This window comes from Acinonyx jubatus, chromosome A1, assembly GCF_027475565.1.
Source record: "Acinonyx jubatus isolate Ajub_Pintada_27869175 chromosome A1, VMU_Ajub_asm_v1.0, whole genome shotgun sequence".
Taxonomy (NCBI): Eukaryota; Metazoa; Chordata; class Mammalia; order Carnivora; family Felidae; genus Acinonyx; species Acinonyx jubatus.
This window is the reverse complement of record NC_069380.1, coordinates 20644975-20666494: the sequence shown is the minus strand read 5'-3', so window position 1 is coordinate 20666494 and position 21520 is coordinate 20644975. Positions and strand designations below refer to the sequence as shown.

The following is a 21520-nucleotide window of genomic DNA, read 5'->3' as shown; positions in this document are numbered from 1 at the left end:
GACCCCCAGGACAGCTGCAGCTTGAGTTAATAGAACATAATTCAGCCCCTCAGCAATGCTTTCCTAGAAATCCAACAACGAATTCTCCGTGGATTCAGTCCAGGAATTCCCTTCCTATCTGAGAGAGCAAAAGTGCGTCCTCTGGCATTTGTTCACTTGCAGCCGTTGGATGAAACCTCAGTGACCCATGTCTCTGCTTTTCTTTTTCTCCCTGTCCCACGTACCCCTCCAGGGTCTTCTTAGAGGGTTGTGAGACGTAGTGGGGCTACCCTTCCATGGTTAGGATTCTCAGCAGTAGGACTTTCCCTTGTGGTGTATGGAAGAGAGCCCCATTTCTAGTCACCAAGAAACAGAGGTACAGCTGAGACACGGTGACACTTGAAAGTCAAGGTTTTGAGGAAGAGGATGGAACATTGAGTTGAGACCTGGCTGACTCAGGATGTTTTTTTCCTTCTTAGGTGAACACATTCTTTTGATCACATCTCCCGAACAAGCATGAGACTTTCCAGGTGACATTTCTCTTCTTGGCCCAGAATACAGAGTATGGTGCTACTAACCAGAGCCCCTGGACTGAGGAAAGCATTCTCCTGCACAGAGCCCAAGGAGACCGAGAGGGGCAACAGAGGAGGAACTGTACTTTGTGTCTTTGAAAGGTAGTCTCGTAATTTCCCCTGCATTCTTTTCCCCTTAAGAATGTGCTTTGCTCTCGAAGCTGAGCCTCCCTGTTGCATTTGAAGTCATTAATTCCTTTTGCCTTGATGATAGCCTTGGAGAAGTTCTCCTGCTGGACATAGATGCATTTCACATTATGAAAAGAGCGCTCCAGAAGGCCACAGAATGGCCAGGGCTCTATTTATTTACTTTAGAGGTGGTGGCAGCTGAGGAAGAAGGTTCAAAAGAGACAAAGTTGTGCATGAATTATGATGTGATATGTTCAGCTTTTAGCTCGCCACTGGGCAGACCTTCAAAGTTAGTTTTCAATGGGCTTTTCTCAGGGGGCCACACCATCCTCTTCCAAATGTGAGTTTGAGGATGCTTCCCATCTTACATCACTCACAAACAACTGCCAGAGGAACCAGAAACAAAAACTATACAATTTACAGTTCCCCCGCTTTGATGTAAGGTGGGGTGGGGGTGCCAGGCAAAGGCTTCTGAGTAGAATGTGGTTGGATTCCCTCAGAAAGCAAAGTCTTAAAGAGAGCAAGCTGCATTAGTGAATTAAAAATATTAGAAAGCCTTTACTCAGATTCAGTTGAACTTGATTTGGGTCAAGGTGGGGGAGGGGAAGAGGAACGAAACCCAACAGCCTGTGCCAAGGATTTGCTGAACATTTTTTTTTTTTTTTAATGCTGACGGGCATTAAATTAAGTAACAACTGAAGATTACACAAGAGTAAACACTGCTGCTAATGTTTGACTAAAAGCTAACTGAGGGCTCTAAGTGACTCCAGTTAATTTACACATCATGCCAATAACAGCCCCAGGGGACTGTGGGGGGGGGTGCACTGCTCAAGGTGGGGGCGACTTTTATAGCCACAAGCCACGTTTTTAAATTTAGAAAAAGAAAACTAGAGCTGAAGGAACTGCTTTAGAGACTCCAGGGAAGGAGAGACAGAAAAAGAGAGAAAGGGGAATTGTATGTCTGTGCCTGCTGGGCTTGGGTTTAAAAAAAGGGGGGGGGAACGTGTAACTTTTAAATAACTCTTCTAGGAGGAGGGAGTGTGCTAGGATCAAAGAGTTAACTGTTCCTGTGGGACAGGAGTCTTAATAAATTCTGGACTGTGCCAAGGGTTCCATCCATCCCAAATGAAGGAGCGTAAATTCCCCCGTGAGATCAAATAAAATTGATTTAACTTTGCAACGTTTAGCTTCAAGTTAAAATTTAAGTGTGCAGCAGATGATGTTAAAATTATAGTCCCTCTTCAGCACGACCTCTTTTGATACAGTTTTAAATGCTTTTAAAATGGGATGTGTCGTTTATTTAGTAACATAGCAGTTGATATCCTTAGATTGGGATTTCATCATGCACTTTAATTTTCTAGGGCATTGGGGATGACCATAATTGCTGAACAATTCAATGGAGTGGAATGGGCTAAGTCAGCACTTTTTATTGCATTTTTCCACATAATATCTGAAATCTTCTTTCTCATTGCAGTGTGTTTATGAAAGCAAGGCATTTAACCCTCACATTTCCTGGGCTTGAATAATTTTCTTAATAAGGCATAAAACGTTTGCAAATTTGCATGTCATTGTGAAGGAGGTAACTCTGTTTAGCATGTCGGGGATCAGGTCCTCTTGTCTGGTGCTTGACAACCTTCAGGGGATCCTCAAGGAAAGCCAGTGTTTCCAAAGACCCTCTTTCTTCTCAAGTTTTTGTCTTCTCTCAGGCAAAGGCAAAACATCTGCTGTGCTAGGCCAGTCTTAAGTTTAGTCTTGGAGTCTCAAAAATGAACAGTGGAGAGGTCTGGATAACATTGATGTTTCTGGGTTTGCCCAGCTGGAACTTTAAAAATCCTAAAAGCCACCAAAATTTCTGCTCTTTCCCTTGATTGTCCTGGATTATCAGGCTGGAGAAATGGAATGGGTGGCTATGTTCCAGTGCTATTGAATGTTGTGTGAACTTACTGATACCAGCCTTTTCACTCTGGTAGCCTATTCTGATTTCTAGAATTCTCCAGGGACCCTCCCAGCATGTCAGAAACCAAGCACCCTGTCTGCAGGGTCAGCCCCGATGCTAGAGAAGCTAGAAGAAAAAAAAAATCATGCTGTCTCATCCCTTCCGCACTGTTAGTTGACTCACTCTGTGACTTTTATTGCCAGATCCAAAACTTGATGGCCGACCTGACTAAGGTCACCAGCCCCACACAGCTATTTAAAAAAATTGAAATCACTTGGCATTTTCAGTTCTTGCCATTTGCGAGTTTTTTCGAACATTCTGATGAGCAATTCTCAAAAATGTATCGCCTCCAAATGGGAAGTGCCACAGCAAAACTGAAAGTGGCACTTCAAGTGACTGGAATCAGTCGACACTGGTGTGGTAGCTGGTATCCAGCATACCTGATGTTAAAACCAGAGACGAGGGGTCTCCCATGTCTTCTGGGCCAGTTTGTTACGCAACCTTAAGGAATGTCTAAGGGGGGGGGGGTGGGTTTTCACGTATGGAGAGGCTTTGAAATGTGAACAGCTAACTTGCCGTAATTCATAAAAAGTTTGCCATGAGTCAGTGACTGTAGATATTGTCACATTGTGTGAACAAACAGCCTGATTGTAATGATGTGGCATTTCCTGTCCTTGTCTTCAGTAGACGATCCGATGTCAGGTTGCAGTTGTCTGCTGTTTTAGCTCTTCTACTTGAACCTGAAAAGGGAAACTGATGTAATTTCTTGAAACTCTGAATCGCAAAGCTGGGGAGTGGCGAATGGTACGGTAATAACAGGAATAGCTGAAATTTATTGTGAATCTACTCTGCGCGCTGCTCTGAGAGACAACCCTGTGAGGAAGGTACTATTGTTCTCTCACTGCGAAGTTTAGGAAGTGAGGCACGGGAAGATAAGCCAAGTGTCCATGGTCGTCCAGCGGTTGGTGGAGGAGGAGGCTGGGTTTAGCCATAGCTGTCTTCATCCAGCCTTGGGCTCCGCCAGGGGGAGGAGAAGTCATCACTGCCTTCCCGGGCACCCAGACACATTAGACACCACACACTGGAGTCGGGGGAGAGAGATTGGATTTCTTGAAGCCATGTCAAACCCCAGTCTCTATTATGCCTTAAAAAAAAAAATCCATCTCTTCCCATCTCTTTTTGCAATTTAGAACACACACTTCAGTTTTTAAGAACAGATTATTTGAGGGGTGCTTGGGTGACTCAGTTGGTTCAGTGTCCAACTCTTGATTTCCGCGCAGGTTCTGATCTCATTGTTCGTGGGACCGAGCTCCATGCTGATAGTGCGGAGCCTGCTTGGGATTGTCTCTCTCCCCCTTTCTCTGCCCCTCTCCTGCTTGTGCTCTCTCTCACTCTCTCAAAATAAATTCATAAACTTTAAAAAAAGAATAGATTATTTTATTGGAAAAGCATAATAGCCACACTGAGCTTACCACACATCAGAAATTATTTAAAGTACTTTACATTTATTATTCATTTTATTCTCAACTGTATGAAGTGGATAGTATTTTTATCACCATTTTACAGATGAGCAAACTGAAGCAAAGATAGGGCATGTCACTAATTTAAAGTTGCCTAGTTAAGGGGATGCAGAGATAGACGCACACCCAGGCAGTCTGGTCCCATGGCCCACGGTCTTGACACTACTTTCTCTGTCTCCAATGAGCTGAGGGCTATTCAATGAGATTCAAGCTTCAGGAAAATAATTTGGGCTGAGTTCTATCACAGCTGATAGTGGAATTGGCCGTTTCGTCACTACTGTGAGCAGCACTGTCTGTGTTCCCTCTGCTGTTACAGCAGCACATTCCAGGACAGACCCCAGGGGGAGGGTCTGCGAAGGCCTGAGTTACCCCCAAGCAGCTGAGACTGGGTGATTTCTAACCCTTACTTCTCTATGCCCTGGTTCTCTTGCCTCAGAACCAAGGCCTGACAACAATGGCCTCTTTTATTTGTGGTGTTTTCCAAAGCAATCTCGCACGCATTTCCTCGTGTGATAGGAGTCTCACCAAGGTTCTGTGGGCATGTGATTGTGCAAGAACCGTCTTCAAGAATTGTGAACCAAAAGGGCGGGACCCAAAACCTGGTTTTTTGATTCTAAGCCAAAACACGTTTAAACCATATCCCTGATTCTGTCTCCGGTAGAGACAACATCTAAGAACAAGTTTCCCTGTCATGTTGCAGTTTCTGTGGTAGATTGTGACCCCTTTTTCTTACAGCGGGTCTGTATGCAGCGGTCTGACTGGCCACGGGAACTGGCTGAAGACCACTCACGTGCTCACGCTGTATTCTGTGCTCGGATCCACCTGTCGTGGTGGACACCTTACAGCAACAGGTGAGGATATCAGAACTAGTTACATTTAAGAGCTCAGGTTGGAGCTGGAGCCCCCCGGCAGGGCAGCAAGGACAACCAACCGTACAGAGAAGAATGACTAAAGTAAGCTGGACTCTGGCTTCCACACAGAAATGTTGTTTCTTCTTAGAGCAGAGAAATTAACAAGACCTGTTGATAGTGAGTGGGGGCAGGTCTCCCATACTCCCCCTTCTCCTCCACTCCCTGGGGTTTGGGAGCCCAGGGAGGCTTAGATCGATGGCCTACGTCATCAGGACTGCTTGCAACCCACAAGGATCTAGCTTAGCTAGAGTCTGGATACCAGAACCCCAGCTCAGAATTTCAGAACTGTCTGGGAAGTTTCCACAGATCTGAATCTGTGACCTGGAAACAGGCTTTTACCACATATCCTCAAGTAATGTGACTGGCCAGCTTGTAAAGTGATCCTAAGGAAAGCTCAAATCCTCTGCTTCAACCAGGTGGAGGGAAGGAGTGAGCGGAAGAAAAGCGAGGAACCTGGAAAGAAAAAGGCCCCAAAAGACGTGTGAAAGGAAAGCTCACAAAGCACCTTTTTAAGAAGGCTTTAAGCTGGAGTTGACAGGCAAGGCACCAGCAGACGCATATGGGCAGGTTAATGTCCCTAAAATCAAGCAGGAGCCAGTAATAACAGGGTCAGGCAAATAGAAAGTTACAGCTGGTAAGGAAGTCTGTGCAGTACAGCATGAGATGTAGCAATTATTCTGCGTATAAGGCCTGGCTCTCCAGCTCTGGGCACAGACACTGGGGCCAGAGATAGGTTCTGCTTCTCATAAAGCATCGTCTTCCCTCTGGGACAGATCCTTGGAGAATTAGGAGGGCTTTACAGCAAAGTCAAGCATTATCTATACTTACTGGGTTCTGGAGGCCAGGTTAGAAGCTGCGTGCCTGGTTATTGCCTACAGCTGGGATGGTCTCCGTCGGCTGGATGGAGCAGGGACCGTTTATACGTGCGCCGTGAGCCCTGACCTAGCACTTGGGTGGCATTTGCGAGCTACAGCGGTGATTGCTGCTGTGACTGGGGCCCTGACTTCAGATCTGTTTGTTATCACTTACCTTCCTCTGGTGGTTTGGGTAGGCGCTACTTTGGGGGAACAAACTAAATAAGACAAGTTTCTGAGCTTGGCAGTAGCTGCCGATCGCTTGCCTGTCTGTTGCAGGGCTCTTTCTTTTTCTAAAGTAGTAGAGTGCTGGCTTCTGTTTCACTGGTTTCTATTTCTGTAAAAAAACATTTCAGGGCTGCTTTCCTCATCGTTCCTACTAAAAATTAACGTTCCCTTCCTTTCTGCCCTGGAAGGGCTGACCCATATTCACCCGATCTGTTCCCTCCTCGCCCGCTGCCAGCACCAGGCGGGTTACCGCCATCAGATGTTCCGCCCTGGCCAGCACATGTTTTTAAATGACTGTGCAGTACCCGTGGTTATAAAAACAAATGGACCTAGACAAGGTCCCAGCAGGCCACGGGGATACACCCACGTTCTCCATCCCTGCTGAGCTGGGCTCTCGCTTTGAGTCTTCTCCTAGTCAGAACTCTAGATGCCCTCATTCGCGTGACTGTTTTGGTAGTCGCAAGGCTTGATGGGGCTCCTAGACGTGAAATGTGCACAGAAGGATGCTAGTTCAGAGGACACACTTGGGGGTCAAAACTAGGTGTGAACTCTGATGCAGTCACTTACTGAGTATGTGCTCCTACGGGTGAGTTTTTTTAACCTCTATGCCTCAGTTTTCCCATCTACAAAATGGGGAAGCAGCAACATCAGTCTGTACGGGGCTCTTGTGAGACTTGCATGAGATCATGAATGTGAGGTTCTTAGCACAGTGCCTGATACAGGGGAAAATGTTATTTTAATACAAGTTTTGCTATTTGTTATCATTTCCTTGTTTTCTCCAAAACGTAGCCGATCTTAGCGCACACCTGTTTATGTATGTAGGGAGGGAGGTCTGATGATTTAGAGAATGCGGAGAGGGGAGCCTCTTTGAAGCAAATGCCACATTTAACTCTCGTATCACCATCATCAGCCCAAGGCAGCCCAGAACTTGCCCTGCCGCCTTCACATGAGCCATCCTCAGCTGGAGCCCAGGAGAAGGTAGAGTAGCAAGGGCCACAGAGCTCTCGTGGGAGGGGACTTGGTTATTCACCACAGGCATCACCAGGTTGTCACTTTGCACACAGGAGACGGTCAGACGGGACTGGCAGGTGATGCCCAAGGCATCACTAGACGCCTGTGGCACCATGAACCAGAGCCTTTCTCCCCTTCTGGTGAAAATTTGTAGCCCAGGGCTCAGTGAAGTACCTGAAAGAAGGCTGGTGATGAAAATGTTCACCTTTGCCTTCCAAGACTACAGCTCCTTCCCACAAGCTGGGCAACTGATGCACCAGAGTCTGTGTGGCCATCCATAGACCCTGCCAATCAGCATCTCTGCCGAGCAGAGCAGCAGAACTGGCCATGGATACAGTGAAACACCATTTAAATCAGTGATTCTCAAACCAGGAGTCCTCATGGCACAGACCTCGGGTGAGCTGGACTTAGCGAGGTGGCAAGAGTCCTTCTCAATAAAGGACCAAGTTAGCAAATAGAAGGTTCTCTAACTTCCCTCACACGATTAACTACAAACAGACAAACATGTATGGCCCCTCTCTGTACGTACTGCTAAATGAATGCCTAATATATAAACAATTAACCGGGACATAGTAAGAGGAAAAAGAAAACAGATGAAATCAATAAGGCACCTTCTTAGTGTGACATATAATTCAGATATTTTGTGCTTGAGGTAAAGTAGCCCTAAGTGGTCAACTCCAGACCTAGGTGGATGATGAAGTCTGTGTGTCTGTGGGTTTGAATTTAAGCCTACCAAATGCCTTATTCTCCCACATTTCTTGTCCTCATGTGTCTCCAGGGTAAGAGTTAATATAAGCTACAAATATTCTTCCAGGACTAGTTATTAACTGTAAATGTTGAAAGGCCTTGACAAATATAAAATGTTATATATAGGCACAACGGTAGATCAGAGAGTTATCTTCATCAAGTGGGACTCAGAGTTTTCCTTAAACACCGCGATCTCTTCGTTTCCCAGGGCAGACTAAAGTTCCACGGTATATCTTTTTAATGTGGCAGGCCTCAAGGGTAGATTGAGTTAGGCAATTTATCCTCTTTTATGCCCCGTATTCACAGACAACACTCCAATGGGGTAACATAAAACCACAGATAGGTTTCTTTACAATGGTGTTTAAGCAAACTAGGAAAGCAGCCCAAGCCATGTGTGTGGAACCAGGAAAAGAGGTATCAGGGGAGGCCATGGACGTTAAATGACAAAAATGAGAAACCTTCCTAACTGCTCCAGACGTTATGCTTAAAGGCGCATTTCTTTGGCAACTTACATGTTTCTGAAATTGGTTCTCAGGCCTTGGATCACCCCAAGGTGTTGATGTTGCGTTTTGACTCAGTAGAAGCCAACCCTCCCCAGACCGTCCAGCCCTCACCCACAGACCGCACGCTCACACCATTCAGCAATCAGATGACAGAGAGGAAAAGTTCAAAGAGGGTTATTTCTCAGAACCCGCTGGCTCATCTCCTCTCCACTATGTTACTCACACTGGAGATGTACAAAACCTGTAAAAATATACTGGGACTCTGCCGCGTGCATACGTGCACACGTACATGCACACACATGTGCCATTGGCACTCATGCCATGAGGGCCACCCTTCCTGCCGGCTCCTCGCTTTGTCAGGCTTGTCTGCGCATGACGGCCCAACTGAAGGCAGGCCAAGTCTCAGGGGAGGAATCTGCCTGGGTCTGGAGCTGGAGTTCAGGTTTGCTGACTTGGGAACTGACCTGTTGGTCGTCAGCAAAGAAAACATGGCTGTTAAACGAGCAGCAGAGGACTTTGTGCTAGTTGCTGATGGCTGGCTTTGGTTCCAATTGGAAGCCTGAGAAATAAAAATACTACAGAGAATATATAGGGACAGAAAACAGAGCAGAGGTTGCCAGGGGGTGAGGGTAAGAGGAAGGAGATTGATTACGAGAGCTACAGAACTTCTCAGGGTGTCAGAAACATCTGTTTGGTAGAAGGGTGGTTATTGGACTGTGTCTGTTTGTCAAAACTCGTAGACCTCTGTCCGAAAAAGACGGAATTCTACCAATGTAAATGATAACTATTTAAAAACAATTGAAGGAAGACAGTCATTTTTGTCTATTAAATTGATGAATGTTTTGAACAATGAAACAGATGATTACATATTTTGGAGAAAGTTCAGGAAAAGAAAAGTATCATACACGGTCGAGGGAAGTGTGAAGATTTTTGAATGTTTCTGGCTGGAAATGTGGTAATATGTATCCAAAGACTTAAAGCTGTGAGTAATATTTTACCTGATAATTCCTCTTCTAGGGATCTATCCTTAGAAAATATTTTCAAGGAATATAAAGATCTAGGTACAAGGAAGTTTATTGCAATGTTGACTATAAAGGGAAACATTCTACAAATAAGTTTATAATTACAGTACATCTGTAGGCAGTAAGAATTATATTCTCAAAAATATTTAAGACTTTGGAAAAAAAGTAAAAAATTAATGTGAAGTGACAAAATTGGATACAAAGCTTCACATACAACATGCTTTTATCTTTTGTAAAAAATGGTGGGTTTGGTTATATGTGTATATATATATATACATATGTATGTATATATATATATACACATATGTATACATATGTACAAACAAAAAAAAGACTGGAAGGATTTGCACAAATGAAGTGTTAATAGTGGTTATCAGGATAGTGGGATTAACAGCGGTTTTAAAAATTATCTTTATTTGCTATTTTTCCACGCTTTCTGCAGAAAGAATGTATTAGCTTTATGATCAGAAATATAAATATTATTTTTTGCAGTTTTCTTTGCTATCAAGGGCTCCCCCTGCTGCTCACCTAAAAAATTATGGTGGGTTGGCCTCCTACCACTTATTTCTGATTTTCCTCATCTTCTAAAAAGCTCCATGCTGGATCTTGATGACTACTGTCTACTTGTTACTTGTCTTAGGAGCAAACTAATCTAATTTGAATACTTGGAATGATATGTCAAGTTCTAGTCTTTTTGTAAAAATTGCAATGTAATTCACATACACTAGTCATTCATTTAAAGTCATTCATGATTCAGTGTTTTTTAGTATAGTCACAAAATTGTGCAACTGTCATTAATATATAATTCCAGGAAATTTCCATCATTCCTAAAAGAAACCTCATACCCATTAGCAGTGACTTCCTGTCACCCCCTTGTCCAGTGCCTGGTAATCACTGAGCTCCTTTCTGTGTCTATGGATTTACATATTTTGGATTTTTCATATAAATGGAGCCATATCATGTATGGCCTTTTGTGTCTGGCTTCTTTCACTTAGCATAATGTTTACAAGGTTACAATCCGTGTTGTAGCATGTGTCAGAACTTCATTCCTTATATGACTGAATAATATTCCATTGTTTGAATATTCCACATTTCATTTAGCTACTCCTCAGTAATGGACATTTGGTTGTTTCTACTTTGTGGCTATCATAATTAATGCTTTTATGAATATACACAAACATTTTTGTGGACGTATTCTTCAGTTCTCTTGGGTATATAGCTAGATGTGAAATTGCTGAGTCATATTATAACTCTAAACTTCTTGGGGAACTGCCAACTCATTTTAGAAGGGACTATCATTTTATATTTTCACTAGCATTGTATGAGGGTTCCAATCTGTCCTTATCCTCACCAATACATATATACTGTATTTCTAATTAAAGCTGTCCTAGCGGGTGTTCAGTTTTACCATGTTATGGTTTAGATCTGCATTTCTCTCATGACTAACCATGTTGAATATTTTTTCACGTGTTTGCTGGCTAAAGTATGAAGCTTTCAAAATTGGGATGTGAGTCTTCCAACTTTGTTCTTTTCCCGGTTATTTTGGTTATTCTGAGTCCCTTGAATTTCCATATGAACTTTAGGATTATCTTGTTAATTTTTGCAAATAGAAGTTGCTGGGATTTTGATAGAGATAGGGATTTTGAAATCTATAGATTAATACAGAGAGTATTGCCATCTTCATAGTTTTAAGTTTTTTAATCCATGACCCCTAGATGTCTTTCCAGAAATTAAGGTCTTCTTTAATTTGTTTCAATGATGTTTTGTATTTTTCACTGTACAAGTCTTACACTTATTTTGTTAAATTTATTCCTAAGAATTTTATTCTTTTTAATGCTATTGTAGGTGACATTTTCTTAATTCTATTTCCTGGTTGCTCATTACTAGGGCATGGAAATACCATTGATTTTTCTATATTGATCTTTTATCCTGCAAACTTGATGAACTGGTTTATTAGCTCTAATAGATATTAATGGATTCCTTAGAAGTTTTTGTTTACAGGGTCATATCATCAGCAAATAGAGATAGATTTACTTCTTCCTCTCTTCTCTGGATGCCTTTTATTTCTCTTTCTTCACTAATCAACCTGGTGATAACGTCCCAGTTTGATGTTGAATAGAAGTGGTTAGAAAGAACTTTTTCCTGGTCTTAGTAGGAAAGCTTTCACACTTTCAGCATTAAGTATGATGTTAACTGTGGGCTTTTCTTAGATGCTGTTTATCAGGTTGAGGAAACTCCTTTCCATCCCAGTTTATTGAGTGTTTTAATACGATTTTTACGTGATTTTTTTTCATCCTGGATTTGTTCAAATGATTTTTCTGTGTCTATTGATCATGTGATCGTTTTTTCTTCTTATTAATGCAGAGTATGACATTGATTGATTTTGGTATGTTGAACCAACTTTGCCCTTCAGGGATAAAGTCCAGTTCATTATTTTGTGTAATTGCCCCCTTTTCTTTTTATATTGCTAAATCAACTGTGTCAGTACTTTGTTGAGAACTTTTGCATATATATTCATCAGGGATACTGGTTTATAGTTTTTTCTTTCCTTGTGATGTCTTTGGATTTGGTGTCAGGGTAACACTGATTTCATTGAATGAATTAGGAAATATTACCTTTTCTTCTATTTTTTTGGAAGAGTTTGTGAAGTATTTGTGTTAATTTTTCTTTAAACATTTGGTGGAATTTACCACTGAAGCTCTCTGTTCCTGGGCTTTACTTTCATGGAAAGTTTTTTTATTACTACATTTTTTTTTTTTGGCTTCTTTATGTTTATTTATGTTTTCTATTTCTTCCTGAGTCAGTTTCAGTAGTTTGTATCTTAGGACACAATAACTTGTGTATAATTTGTTGGAATAAAATTACTAAAATAGTTCATTTTAACCCTTTTTATTTTTCATGTAAATAAAAATCACTTATTTTATTTCTGCAAGATTTCTTTTTCATTCCTGATTTTGAAATTAAAGTTCTCTCTTTTTTTGAGGTAACTCTAAGCTAAAGGTTTCTCAATTTTGTTGAGAAAACCTTATTTTTTTGGTTTCTTAAAGTATAAGATTGTTGATTTGAAATCTTTCTTCTTTTTCATAATAGATATTTATAGCTATACATTTCCCTCTTAGTGCTGCTTTAGCTGCATCACATAAGTTTTGATATATTATCTTTTCATTTTAATTCATGTCAGAGTGTTTTCCAATTTCTCCTGTGTTGTCTTATTTAATTTATTACTTAAGAACATGTTGCTTAATTTCCATATATTTGTGAATTTCCTACATATCTTTCAGTAATTGACGTCTACCTTTATTCCATTATGATTGAAAAACACACTATGATTTCAGTCCTTGTAAATTTAGTGAGACTTGTTTTATGGTCTAACATATGGTATATCTTGAAAAACCTTCTATGTGCATTTCAGAAGAATGTGTATTCTACTGTTGTTGTGTGCAGCGTTCAGTAGACATCTGTTAGTTTTAGTTAGTTTATAGTGTTGTTCAAGTTTCTATTTCCTTTTTTATCTTACGTATAGTTGATCTGTGCATTACTGAAAGTGGGTACTGAAACCTCCAACTATTAATGTTGAACTGTCCATTTATTCCTCCATTTGATTTTTGGTTCATGTATTTTAGGACTCTCTTGGTGGGTGCATACTTGCTTATAAATGCTGTATTTACTGTAGGGATTGGTCTTTCACTCTAATAACTATTTTTGTCTTAAAAATCTATTTTGTCTGCTATTGGTATAGACAGTCCTGCCCCCTTTTGTTTAACATTCATGTGGTATATATTTTTCCATCCTTTTCTTTTTTTTAAAGTTACTTATTTAAATTCAAGTTAGTTAACATACAGTGTAGTATTGGTTACAGGAGTAGAACCCAGTGATTCATCACTTCCATATAACACCCAGTGCTCATCCCAACAAATGCCCTCCTTAATGCCCACCACCCATTTAGCACCCCACCCCACTCACCTCCCCTCCAGCAACCCTCAGTTTGTTCTCTGTATTTAAGAGTCTCTTATATTTGCCTCCCTCTCTGTATTTAGCTTATTTAGCTTCAACGTGTGTGTGTGTGTGTGTGTGTGTGTGTGTGTGTGTGTGTCTTTGAATCTAAAGTGTGCCTGGGGTAGATAGCATATATTAAGTCATATTTTTTGTCCATTCTGCTAACATCACCTTTTTGTTGGGTGTAGCTACTGAAGCCTCTTCCCTGGTCAGTTAATGATCAGAAAGAGATTTTTTCGATGTCTAGAACCAGCAAATCTCCCCATCTTTGCTGAGGGACTCTGTGTACATATTGATTTACATCTTCGACACTCAGCCAAGAACTTGACAACTCTGCCTTAGCCATCATTTCCTGTTTGTACAGAAACTCAAGTTTAGTAGGAGTTGAGAAGTTACCATGTTCGCTGGTATTCTCTGAGCATGTGCATAGCCATGGACTTGTGCAGGACTCCACATATGCATATGACCTTTTGATTTCCAGGAATAGGTTGGAGTTTTTCAAAGTTATCTATGGGCATCTCAACTTTTCCTTTCAAGTCTTTTGGTTAGTCTGTGGTTTGTAACAACCATTTTCCATTGCTTCAGACAGCTGCAATATTCATCATTTACTTCTGATGGTTTTTAACCAATAGCCCTGAGAAAAAGTCTGTTTGTTTAGGCGACCTGTGAGTCAGATCAAATAAAGGCAGTCTTGCAAGTGGGGTTTTCCAGGGTATCCCTAGACAAATAGTTACAATTCTCTGGAAATGGATGTTTGAAGAAAGCCTAACCTCTTTCTGCCCCTTCCAGTGGCTACAATGCTGCTGTTTCAACATGGGCTGTTAGTTTTCAAGGCTACTGTGGATCTGAGGAAGATTGAGTGGGAGAATAATGGGAAGAGGACCTGTTAAAAATGCTACAAAGCTCTCCATCTTACTGAGATTCAACCATTTTATGGACAAACATTCCTCAGATCACTGCAAGCTTTTGGTTCATTTCCAGAGTCTTATAGTTAGCATTGACACTTTTTGCCAGTTTTCTCATTGCTTTTATATAGGAGAGGATTTGGGGAGTCCTTTACTCTCCCATTTTTGTTGATGACACCTTACATTCTAGATGTTAATAAATTTTTTGGAGAATTCTCAAAATTTCTGTTCACCATGCCTACATGGACCACAGATTTTTTTTTTTAAACTTTTATTGTCTTAACAAAGGTAGAGTTTGGTTTAACTCTCCTGGCAAAACTGGTAAAAAAGCAGTCATCTGAGGCCTTAGTCATTCCCTAAACGATACTAACTGAATGCATTATCACTGGGACACTGCAGTTAAAAAATGCTCAATAATATGTAAGCTTGATATGTTTTACTTCACTTTTGCACAATGTGAGGTTGAAACAAAACAGTATTCCCTAGGGAGCCAGTAAGGGCGTCTTTAAGTGGCGGTTCTGGCACTGAATAGATGGAGTAGAAAAGATTGTGACTGTCAGCCAACAAGTATGTGAAAAGATGCTAACATCACTAACCATAATCAAAACCAAAATGAGATATCACCTCACACCTGTTAGGATGGCCACTATCAAAAGAACAGAAAATAACAAGTGTTGACAAGGATATGGAGAAATTGGAACACTTCTACACTATCGGTGGGCATATAAAATTATGTAGCCACTATGTAAAACAGTATGGAGTTTCTTCAAAGAAATTAAAAATAAAATTTTCAAATGATTCAGCAATCCCACTTCTGGGTACATATACAAAAGAATTCAAAGCAGGATCTCAAAGAGCTATGTGCACATCCATATTCACGGCAGCATTACTCACAATAGCTAGGAGCTAGAAGCAACTCAAATGTCCACTGAAAGGTGGATGGATAAAGAAAATGTGGTATGCACATACAGTGGAATATTATGCAGCCTGAAAAAAGAAGGACATTCTGTCACGTGCTCCAACATCTGTAAACCTTGAGGACATTACGTTGAGTGAAATAAGCCAAACACAGAATGACAAATACCATATGATTATACTAATGTGAAGTACTTAAAATAGTCAAAGTCATTTCAACAAAAAGTAGAAAGGTGGTCACCAAGAGTGGGAGAGGGGGGAGGGGAATTAGCATTTAGTGGGTGTAGAGTTTCAATTTGCAAGATGAAAAAGTTCTAGAGATCTATTGCACAACAATGTAAATAACAGTATTTAACTGTACACTAAAAAAATTGTTAGCAGTTCAGTAGAAGAACTGAAGTTTCCATACTCTGATTCAGTTCTTTTATTCTCTAAGGTACATGGTATGGTTGGTAGTTTAATAGCATTCTGATATACTTTGGTACGTTGAGATACTTTGGTATATACTGAACCATTTCACGCTCCCGTGATACTCCTTGAAAGGGTCCACTGACATGCTAGCAGGATAATACTACAATTAGTACTACTGTATTTGAAAAGTGATAATGATAATGATGGCCAACCTTTATTAGTTGCTTACTGTGTACCAGGCATTGTTCCTTGAGGACTCTATCTCGTGTTATTTAAGCCTCACCACAGCCCTATGCGGCAAGGCCTATGCCCATCCCATGTTACAGATGAGCAAACTAGGTGCAGGAGGTTAGGCAGCTCGTTCAGTCTCTCCCAGCAAGTGGCAGAGCCGAGAAAGAAAGGAACTTCTAGAAAAGGAGAATTATATTGCATCGTATTTCGAAGATGATCGCCATTCATTATAAAGGAGTGATATAGATACTCTGGCTTGGATGAAGCTGGAATGAATTCACTTCTAACCTTCAAGGGACAGGTAAATACCTTTATGACAAAAGGAAATTCACATAATACAGCTCCTCCTAAACGAAGAAAGACATTAAAAAAAGAGAGAGAGAGAAAGATCTGTGCTGTGGGGGTGTCTCTTTCTATGTGAAAGGGCACCACTGCACTTTTAAGACTTGGAGCAGCAAATAGCAATAGGGCTTAAAATGGTACCTGCACTTGTAAATGGAGGACAGAAGCCACTTATTGTTATTCCTCTTTCATCCACACACTGCAGCACAGTACCTGGAAGTAGAAAGATGTGTTGAGTTGAATGGGAATGAAAGGGAGTATTTATGGGTATACTCACTGATCCTTTGAGTCAGAGCCACACTTGCATTCTGCCACCACCAAAGCTTTCTTTTTCCATATGAAAGACAGCTCTGCATATAAGAACAACCACAAATTCCCTCTTTGCCATGCCACCAGAAGAACCTGACATTGTTGTAGGTTAAGTCCCCAGTGAGCTCACAGATGCTTTGGCTGCAAAACTGCCTTGGAGAGTTGAGAAAATGGAGGTTTCCAGAAAATTGAGGTGAGTGGGTAGAGGCCTCTCAAAGCAATCATATTAAAGTCAAGATACTGACACTTAGCCTACAGAGAAGAAGAAGGTGGACTGGGACGTAGTGCAATGTAATGTAATCTCAGTAATCAGTCTGAGTCTATGTGTGTGGATGTCTTCATTCACATGGCTTCTCTTCCTGATACCCAACCAGTATTTACTAAGTCTCCTTGACCTTAAAGGACCCTGCTTGACTAGTTACAGTGATGGATTATTTGGATATGATGCTTGTTGAGTGGGTCCTGAGCTTCCCTTCCTCCCTCGACATGGGTTATGCACTCCCTCTTGGGCTCTTGTGAAAGTCACTTTAATTATTACAGATTTTGGCCTCCAAATCTGAGAAATTATAAATTGGTATCTTCAAATGGCAAGTGAGCCTTCCATAGTGTATATGACTACAACCAATATGAATAACGGCTGTTCTTTACCGAGTGGCTACGTTGTTCCGTGTATTTTCTAAGCATTTTATGTACGTTAACCCAGTGATCAAATAGGTACTACTGTGTTACTTTCCTGGAGGAATACACTGAGGCTCAGAGAGTTTAAGTAACTTGCCTAAGGTCCTTCAGTGAGTTAATGGTCTAGGAACAAAGGCGCACTAAGGAATTGCAGTACAAATGTGCTATTTCCGACCTGAATTTGTGAGACACATGCTTTAATAAACTATATTTAAAGGTAAAGCGTTTACCACCTTCTCAGACACTGAGTAACTTAAACTACGCAAGGAAAGAGAACCCTTGCCTCCTAGGGGGTGTTAGAGGACCTACAGATGAGCATTATGTATAATTATCATGTCATTCTTAAGGCATTATTTATAATTAACATGTCAGTTATTTATAGTTGAAGAAATACTTGTAGATTATTTTAAAAGGATTTTAAGAAACAGCTTGTCTTAAGCTATTTAAATTCTAATTCTTCACATCCCTGATTTACTTAGCAAACTTCAGGCCCGTCCAGTAACTGCCCAAATTAATGGGAGCATGGACTAATGCAGTTTTGTGTAGAGGATTTGTAGCCATCCTTGTTTGGTTTTCTGATTTAAAATACATGTCTTGTTGACTGGGACTGGCTGTTTGGATATCTGTGAGATTCGTTCTTTGTAATGGTAATACGGTCAAAGCCTCTAAGGAATTGGATTTAGTTCTAAGAACCTGAAGTCCTCCTTTGAAGCGACCCTTTAAAAATATTAGCAAGTATCAGCCTTAATATGCAACTTGTATGCCTCACTGAGTTTTCGTGCGATTAGAAGCTATCACTAGCTCTTTGTGTGGAAGCTGCAATGGAGACCAAAGAGTTGCAGTGAGCTGAGAGAACACTTCTGTTTCATGTCCCCGTCCGTGCCTGTTTTGGCCCAAATGACTCAGATGCAGGACTTCAGCTGCTTCAGCATTCTTGGGGTTTGTGTGCCAGCTCTATTGGAGACTAAAGCTTATATAAGTAATATAAAACCTCAGCATTTACAACATAAAGGCACCGCAAGATCTCTCCGACATTAAGCTTTGGTAGGATTTTATTTGGAGGAATTTTATTTTAAAATGTAATATCCTTTTCCTTTCTTTGGCAAATAGAATCAGGGAGAACTTGGATGGGACTCTGCTGCTTATGAAAAGTCTCACCCTGTTCATATAAGCAAGTCTGTCACCCTTGATCGGAAAGTAATCACTCATAAAGCTTAATGTTATTATCATCCCTCGGCCTGGAGTGATAGATATTCTCGAGGCCTTTTAAATAAAAAGTTTAAAATTGAATTTGCAACTCAAAAGATTGGTGGGTTCAAATGTTAGTTTCCTGCTGAGTAACTGTGAAAACAATCCTGAAGTAGCTAGTAGTGTGTTAGGGATGGCAGTTTTATTAAATGTCTTGATGGAGTGCAATGAAAACACGCTTTCGGTGTCTTCATGCAGGCTTTCCCTCTACAAAAATAATAGTCTTCTTGTAGACGTTAGTGTTCGCCTTCACTCTAGTCGGTTATTCTCCCAGGGAAAGTTTTCTGCAAAGCTTTTCAACAGGAAGATGAGATTTGTCTCTATTGACCAATAAGACTCTCCTGTGGAAAGTGATTGTCTGACACTGCTCAGAGATTACTGATTTGCATGTCATCATGTCATTTGTTGCATAAGGTCTTAAGCCATCTGTTTGGCCCAAAATAGTGCCACTGAGTATTATGTATGTTCTTGTGGTGATGTGCCTTCTAGCATCACCGATCTTCAACAAAGTCCTTGACGGAAGAGAGCGATTCACACGTGGGAAGGCTTCCTCTCACCCAACAGAAGACCAACAAGTTCATTTAAAAAGGTATCTTTCAATTATGAAAACTGGCAGGCATGAAAGGACACTTGGCAGTTGAACTTTGCAAAAACATTTGCACTGGCGGCTAAAGAGGACCTTCTCTTTTGCTGGCCTCATGAAAAAAAAAATGAAACATTTTGCAGTTTCACCTCAATTTCCTCTCTCCTTTTCCCCACAAAAACAAAAGGTGATTTTTCAAGGTCCTTGTATCAGCATTATTTGACATCCTCCTATGGGTTTGACCAAATAACTGACCGAATCCCTCAGGAGGAAAATAGAAAATTTGTTGTGATTTCCACCTCTCAGCCCCAGTCCTGTCTCCTGGTCAATGGCAAATTGTCTCTTTTCCCAGTTTCTTTATTTTTCCCCTCTATGGGCAAAACACAGCTGCTATAAAAACTAAAACCAGTGAAATTCCAGTCTTGACTAAAGTTGGGAATTCTTGCACCCATGAAAAAAATCTTTGTTTCTCCTTGGGAAATTGGCAGATTGAAAATAGACAGCTTAGCTCTTCTCACGTTGACACATGAGCTGCAGGAATTGGCTTTTTAAGAGATCTAAAATGTAACGTTAGGGAAAACAATGCTGTCACACGAAAGTGTGGCTTATGTTTATCTCCATACTGTGTGTCCTGTGTGGAGATCTTTATAGACAGGACCTGGAGCATCCCTTGCTTCCCGGGGAAGGCTATAGCTTTGTGAGAATGGGAATAGTGTTCCTCCAATGAAGACATTGTCCATTCTTGCTTAGGTAATGGGGGATTGTGGAGGGTAAGGAAGCCGCAGACTGTAACCGGCTGGCTGGTTAAGTGCATCCTTGAGTTTCCTGGCAAGACATGGACAAAGCCCCCACACTGGCAGCTTTGAGTAACCTGCGCCTTAAAATATTTGTCCAAGATACAACATAACTCTGGATAATTTTATCCATGTCATTCAACACACCCTTGGTTCAATCTCACTATATAATTTGTGTGTACATGTATGTGTGTTTTCTTCTTCAGGGTGTATCCTTAGCAGAATAAAAGATGTGCTTTAAAATTCTATGCATAGCATACGTATAACAACTGGTGAATGAGAGAAACAGCAACTCAGGTTTTAAACCCCTGAATTAACTCTCCTCTTTTCTACACAAGTTTATTTTGTAGTTTTGTTTCTAGTACCCAAATTAGAAAGAAAAGGTAGCCATCTGCAGCAGTTTGGGTGAAACTTTTGACCCTGCCTGTAATGCACGGAGGGGCTGTCTTGCATTCTGTGCTGAAATGTACCTGTGGGGAACAGTAATCCCTCCTGTTATAAAAGGAGAGTGGCAGGGGGAGATCTTGGCTGCTTCTGGTGAGGATAACTAAGCCATCCTGATTTACCACGGTTTATCGGTTGATTCTCCACCTCCCTTCCCACCTCTAGTCTCTTCTTCCTTATAGCAGGCTGAATAGTGGTCTCCTGCATATGTCCAGAATAGTCCCCAGAACCTATGAATCTGTAACCTGGCATGGCAAAATCTGTCCCCAAAACCTATGAACCTGTAACCCGTAACATGGCAAAAACAGCTTTGCTGATGTAATTTAATTAAGGATCTTTTTTAAAAAGTTTATTTATTTATGTTTATGGGGGGAGGGGCAGAGACAGAGGGAGAAAGAGAATCCTAAGCAGGCTCTGCACTAACAGTGGGGCTCAGACTCATGAGCTATGAGATTGTGACCTGAGCCAAAATTAAGAGTCAGACACTCAACTGACTGAGCCACCCAGGCAGCCCTAGTTAAGGATTTTGAGATGGGAATATTATGCTAGATTTTCCAGGCAGTCCATCGTAATCACAGGGTCCTTATAAGAGGAAGGCAGCAAGGTAAGAAGAGACAGAAGAAGGCAGTGTGACTGTAGAAGCAGAGATTGGAATGATGGGGACATAAACCATGGCCACTTCCCAAAACTGAAAGAGGCAATGAATAGATTCTTCCCTGGAGCCTCCAGAAGGAATCAGCCCTGCTGACACTTTGATTTTGTCCCCTTAGAACTTATTCTGAACTTCTGACCTCCAGAATTGTAAGAGAATGCATTTGTGTAGGATACAGCCACTGAGTTTGTGATAATTGGTTACAGCAGCCCTAGGAAATTAACATACCTTTCCATCCCCTTCTCACCTTCTGTTCAAAATCTCTGACTTTGTCTGCATCTTCATTTTTGCCTTCGCTCACATTTCTTATTCCTGCCTCCATCCTTTTGGCCACGGATTTGCCTACCCTTCCTTAAATTAACCGTCCTCCAAACCAGGATACTTGCATGGCCAAGAAATTTGCCAGTTTTGCCCTTCAAAGAGGACCTGCGGTTACAGAGCCAGAGTAACATTCCCAAAATGTGTTTCATGGCACATAAGGTCCTTGACTAGGAATATGTGAACAAAGGGTATATAGTGATGACACACCCTGTGTTTCATATCCCCCTCTTGGAGACTCACAGTCCGTATTAGCATGTTGATGATCCTGAGAAACTCTAT

General features: G+C 41.2%; 1 long non-coding RNA gene across 3 annotated transcripts in view; it reads left to right on the top strand.

Annotated features, from left to right (window-relative positions):
- The first annotated feature begins 1619 nt into the window (after window positions 1-1619).
- The window catches only part of LOC113600974 (uncharacterized), a 138049-nt gene continuing 118148 nt past the window's right edge, over window positions 1620-21520 (top strand). For 2 of the 3 annotated variants that reach the window (XR_008295309.1, XR_003422102.2), the window contains exon 1: window positions 3139-4987. This is a non-coding gene — a long non-coding RNA (uncharacterized LOC113600974). Of the gene's footprint in view, window positions 4988-21520 lie in introns of all 3 variants that reach the window. The other variant, XR_008295306.1, reaches the window with a different exon arrangement.